General features: G+C 49.1%; 1 long non-coding RNA gene across 4 annotated transcripts in view; it reads left to right on the top strand.

The window, feature by feature from the left end:
* Positions 1-375: 375 nt before the first annotated feature.
* Positions 376-6000, top strand: part of LOC135057848 (uncharacterized) — a 28757-nt gene continuing 23132 nt past the window's right edge. For 3 of the 4 annotated variants that reach the window (XR_010244411.1, XR_010244408.1, XR_010244409.1), the window contains exon 1: positions 376-499. This is a non-coding gene — a long non-coding RNA (uncharacterized LOC135057848). The remainder of the gene's footprint in view (positions 500-6000) is intronic. The other variant, XR_010244410.1, reaches the window with a different exon arrangement.

Below are 6000 nucleotides of genomic sequence, written 5' to 3'. Positions count from 1 at the left end.
TTTTTTTTCTGTACTTGGTTACCTTACATTCACACTCTGTCACCAGAATGAAAAACAGCTTTAAAGAATTGCTTCCAATTAACATCCTGGTACAACTTACCAGTGCCGTAACTAGGTGTGTGCTGAGGGGGCATTGCACACAGCGCAATCGCGCTGTGGGCGCACCATCAGCATCCACACTGATTAGCTGCTGCGCTGCCCGCTGTAGTGTACAGTATATTAGTAGCGCTGCGCCCGGCTCTTTCCCCGCCGGAGGCAGCGCTGCTAATATAGATCACAGGCAGAGCAGGCAGCGCTGGGCAATCTGTGTGTGAGAGTCTCTCCGTCCTCCGTGTGCTGCTGGGCTCTGCTCCGCCCCCCCCTCCTCCTGCTCTCCTGCACTGTACACTGACTTCCGGGTACAGGAGAGACGACGGCTGCAGCTGCTGCTTATCACAGCAAGTGAAGTCTCTCCCTCCATTCCCTCCCACCCATCGTGCAAGTGCTCCTTATATTGTAGGTATGTGCTGCTAGTTACTACTTATTCCAGTAAAACAACATAAATACAACAACAAACTACTTTTCTTGTGTTTGGAAATTCTGGACTTTCTCTCAGTGACTTATTAGATAAACTACTGTGTAGTTTATCTATAATAAAGAAAAAATAAATAAACTGCATATACATTTATGTAATGTCCCCTGTAAATTGAATACATAAGATTGTGTGTAAATATTTTTCTGCTATGGTATAAAACTATATATATATATATATTTGGAGTATTACTGTCTGGTATAATGTGACTAATGAACGCTGCCGTGCGGTGTAATGTAACTAATGGACGCTAATGTGCGTTGTAATGTGACTGCAGGTGCTACCGTGCTGTGTAATGTAACTGGCGGACGCTACCGTGCGGTGTAATGTAACTAATGGACGCTAATGTGCGGTGTAATGTGACTGCAGGTGCTACCGTGCTGTGTAATGTAACTGGCGGACGCTACCGTGCGGTGTAATGTAACTGGCGGACGCTACCGTGCGGTGTAATGTGACTGCAGGCGCTACCGTGCGGTGTAATGTAACTGGCGGACGCTACCGTGCGGTGTAATGTAACTGGTGGACGCTACCGTGCTGTGTAATGTAACTGGCGGACGCAACCGTGCTGTGTAATGTAACTGGCGGACGCTACCGTGCTGTGTAATGTGACCATGCAGTGTAATGTGGCTAACGGAGGGGGGGCAATTCTCTTTCTGGCAGAGGGCACCAAAATGTCTAGTTGCCGCTCTGGCAGTGGCGTAACTAGCGGTGTGTGAATTATAGGAAGGGATGGAGAGGGGGGAGAGGTAGCATTCATTTCAAAACATGACAGGGGGGGGGGGCGCAGTTGCGGTTACTTGCACACAGCGCTACAAAGTCTAGTTACGGCACTGCAACTTACTATCGGTGTCCCATTTTCATAATTGATTTTTTTTTTTTTTTTTGTAAAAGTTATATTATGTGTATTTCTATGTGTCTATAATCGACTGGAAGTAACAATATATATATTTTCAGAAGAAATAACTCCTGACATTCTCCGTTAAAAAATTATTTTAGATTGCCCTATCCTTGTCATTACCCTGGACAGATATTGTTTTTCAGATGTCAATTGTAAGAGATGTACAATAACGAACACTTCTACAATATTCTATTTGAAATGCTCTTTTGTGAGCAGAAAAGTTTGTATGTTTGCTAACTCATCAATAAAAATTGTTATAAAAAATAAATAAATTCTGGAGTAAAAAGCTTATGAGGTATATGCAATAGCGGGCGAATTGGCAAAATAGGCGAATTCCGGGCCGTTTTCGCCTCCAAAAATCAATTCGCCTATGCAGTGCAGTCATTTTTCGCAAAAAAACGGCCCGTCAAAATTCGCCTTTTCTCAATTCGCCTTTTTCCGAATTCGCCTTTTCTGCAATGGTACAGATGCTGCAATTCGCCTCCAGCATATTCAATTCAAGTTTGGAAATTCGCCTGCAGTGCTTTTAGACAGCAAATTCGCGATTTTCACTCCGCCACACTTTGGAGGGTGAAAACAAATAAAAAATTTTTAAACATGTTTTTTTTTGTGTTTTTTTTTTTAGGAATAGCAGATCTATTTATATTAGAAGGGATTAGGTTTTTTTTTTTTTTTGGGGGGAGGCACAAATATTATTTATATATTTTTTAAAATAATATTTTTATTTTTTTATTTTTTTTATTGCTGGAACGGTAAAATCCGGGAAAAAAATGGCGTGGGGTCCCCCCTCCAAAGCATAACCAGCCTCGGGCTCATTGAGCTGGTCCTGGTTCTAAAAATGCGGGGAAAAAATTGCCAGGGGATCCCCCGTATTTTTAAAACCAGCACCGGGCTCTGCGCCTGATGCTGGTGCCAAAAATACGGGGGACAAAACGAGTAGGGGTCCCCCGTATTTTTAACACCAGCATCGGGCTCCACTAGCTGGACAGATAATGCCACAGCCGGGGGTCACTTTTATACAGTGCCCTGCGGCCGTGGCATCAAATATCCAACTAGTCACCCCTGGCCGGGGAACCCTGGGGGAATGGGGACCCCTTCAATCAAGGGGTCCCCCCCCCCCAGCCACCCAAGGGCCAGGGGTGAAGCCCGAGGCTGTCCCCCCCCATCCAATGGGCTGCGGATGGGGGGGCTGATAGCCTTTGTGTTCAAAAAAAAAGATATTGTTTTTTCCATTAGTACTACAAGTCCCAGCAAGCCTCCCCTGCAAGCTGGTACTTGGAGAACCACAAGTACCAGCATGCGGGAGAAAAACGGGCCCGCTGGTACCTGTAGTTCTAATGGAAAAAAAATACCCAAATAAAAACAGGACACAGACACCGTCGACAGTAAAACTTTATTACACACTGCCGACACACACATACTTACCTATGTTCACACGCCGACATCGGTCCTCTTCTCCATGTAGAATCCCGGGGTACCTGAAAATAAAAGATCAATTATACTCACCTCAACAGGCTCCAGAGATAAATCCACGGACTTGGCAAAAAAAGAAAGCGCATTTACCCGCACCAAAAACGGACTGAAAGGTGTCCCATGCTGACACATGGGACACCTATCCACGATTAAGATCTGTCAGTGACAGTTGTCACTGACAGGTCTCTAAGCCAATCAGGAAGCGCAACTTCGTTGCGCTAACCTGATTGGCTGATCGCTGTGACAGCGCATCGCACAGCTCCCTCCATTATATTCAATGGTGGGAACTTAGCGGCTAGCGGTGAGGTCACCCGCCGGTCAGCGGTGACCGGCGGGTGACCCCACCGCTAGCCGCTAAGTTCCCACCATTGAAAGTAATGGAGGGAGCTGTGCGAGGCGCTGTCAGAGTACAGACGGCGTCCAGCCAATCAGATGAGCGCCACGGCAGTAGCGCTTCCTGATTGGCTGAAGGGACATCAGTGACAGGAGTCACGTGATGTCCCGGCATTCGGGGAGAGGGGTCCCATGTGTCAGCATGGGACCCCTTTCGGTCCGCAGGTCCGGTTGTTCGTTTTCTTTTTTTGCCAAGTCCGTGGATTTATCTCTGGAGCCTGTTGAGGTGAGTATAATTGATCTTTTATTTTCAGGTACCCCGGGATTCTACATGGAGAAGAGGACCGATGTCGGCGTGTGAACATAGGTAAGTATGTGTGTGTCGGCAGTGTGTAATAAAGTTTTACTGTCGACGGTGTCTGTGTCCTGTTTTTATTTGGGTATTTTTTTTCCATTAGAACTACAGGTACCAGCGGGCCCGTTTTTCTCCCGCATGCTGGTACTTGTGGTTCTCCAAGTACCAGCTTGCAGGGGAGGCTTGCTGGGACTTGTAGTACTAATGGAAAAAACAATATCTTTTTTTTTGAACACAAAGGCTATCAGCCCCCCCATCCGCAGCCCATTGGATGGGGGGGGACAGCCTCGGGCTTCACCCCTGGCCCTTGGGTGGCTGGGGGGGGGGGACCCCTTGATTGAAGGGGTCCCCATTCCCCCAGGGTACCCCGGCCAGGGGTGACTAGTTGGATATTTGATGCCACGGCCGCAGGGCACTGTATAAAAGTGACCCCCGGCTGTGGCATTATCTGTCCAGCTAGTGGAGCCCGATGCTGGTGTTAAAAATACGGGGGACCCCTACTCGTTTTGTCCCCCGTATTTTTGGCACCAGCATCAGGCGCAGAGCCCGGTGCTGGTTTTAAAAATACGGGGGATCCCCTGTCAATTTTTTCCCCGCATTTTTAGAACCAGGACCAGCTCAATGAGCCCGAGGCTGGTTATGCTTTGGAGGGGGGACCCCACGCCATTTTTTTTCCGGGTTTTTCCCTGTTTTTTCCCGTTTTTTAAAATCGCGGTAAAATCCGCAAAATCGGCCGATTTTCGCCCGCGACTCTGGCGAATCCGTTTTTCATTGCATATGGTGAATTCCGGAAGCCACCTTCCGGAATTCACCTGGCGAATTTGGTCGAATTGAAAAAACGGCGATAATTGCCGCGATTTCGCCCGCTATTGCATATACCCCTATGGCTGGTGAGGCAGTGCCTCCCCTGCCTATCTTTCCGCACATCTCTGATCAAAACTCAACACATTTCCAACAGTATATACAGTGCATCTGTGTATAATGGTGGTCATTCCAAGTTGATCGCTCGTTATTTTTTTTTCGCAATGGAGCGATTAGTCGCTAATGCGCATGCGCAATGTCCGCAGTGCGACTGCGCCAAGTAAATTTGCTATTAAGTTAGGTATTTTACTCACGGCATTACGAGGTTTTTTCTTCGTTCTGGTGATCGTAGTGTGATTGATAGGAAGTGGGTGTTTCTGGGCGGAAACTGGCCGTTTTATGGGTGTGTGCGGAAAAACGCTGCCGTTTCTGGGGAAAACGCGGGAGTGGCTGAAGAAACGGGGGAGTGTCTGGGTGAATGCTGGGTGTGTTTGTGACGTCAAACCAGGAACGAAACTGACTGAACTGATCGCAGTGGCAGAGTAAGTCTCGAGCTACTCAGAAACTGCTAAGAACTGTCTATTCGCAAATCTGCTAATCTTTCGTTTGCAAATCTACTATGCTATAATTCACTCCCAGTAGGCGGCAGCTTAGCGTGTGCAAAGCTGCTAAAAGCAGCGAGCGAACAACTTGGAATGACCACCAATGCCCACAACTCTTGGGCTCATATTGTGTGTAAATCTGGCTCTGGTACTAGCCAGTACCTCCGCAGCCATTTACCTCACCGTACATTCCAGCTGGGAGCACAGCTGTACCTGGGGAGGCCCCCCAGATAAACCTGCACACCCCTGCTCTAAACGCTGCCTACACTGCTGCAGTAATCAGCAGAGCACAGGCATAAGAGGGCCGTATTGTGGTGCAGCGTGCATCATGACATCATGACGCAGTGCAGCACTGCAAAAAAACAGCAGAGGAGCTACGGATCGTGCAGGTAGCCAGAGGAAGGTAAGTGTTGGGGGCTGGAAGAGAAATTGACACTGGGCTGGGGCTGGAAGAGATGCCTGAGATGGAAGGGACACTGGCGCTGGTGCTGGAAGAGACACTGGGGGCAGGGGCTGGGAGTGACACTCTGTGCTGGGGCTGGGAGTGACACTCTGTGCTGGGGCTGGAAATGACACTGGGAGCAGCGTGTCTCAGCTGTCACCACACAGAGGAGAGCGCGGCTATTGTCGGGCGGCGGCGGCGGCGTGTAGGACTTGAAACCAGCCGCCGGTTCGTGAGCCAATCAGAGCTCGCGGACCGGCATCCAATCAAGAGCCGCGGCTGCCGGTCCGCGAGCTCTGATTGGCTCTCGAACCGGTGGCTGGTTTCAAGTCTTACACGCCGCCGCCCAACATAGCCGCGCTCTCCTCCGTGTCCCCGCCGAAAGGAGCGGTAAGCGGGACGGGGGGGCATCTGTATACCTGGCACTGTGGGGGGGCATCTGTATACCTGGCACTGTGGGGGCATTTGTATACCTGGCACTGTGGGGGCATTTGTATACCTGGCACTGTGGAGGCATCTGTATAC

This window comes from Pseudophryne corroboree, chromosome 3 (assembly GCF_028390025.1).
Source record: "Pseudophryne corroboree isolate aPseCor3 chromosome 3, aPseCor3.hap2, whole genome shotgun sequence".
In the NCBI taxonomy this organism is placed as follows: domain Eukaryota; kingdom Metazoa; phylum Chordata; class Amphibia; order Anura; family Myobatrachidae; genus Pseudophryne; species Pseudophryne corroboree.
The sequence above is the reverse complement of the archived record's forward strand: the minus strand, read 5'-3'. Positions and strand labels throughout refer to the sequence as shown.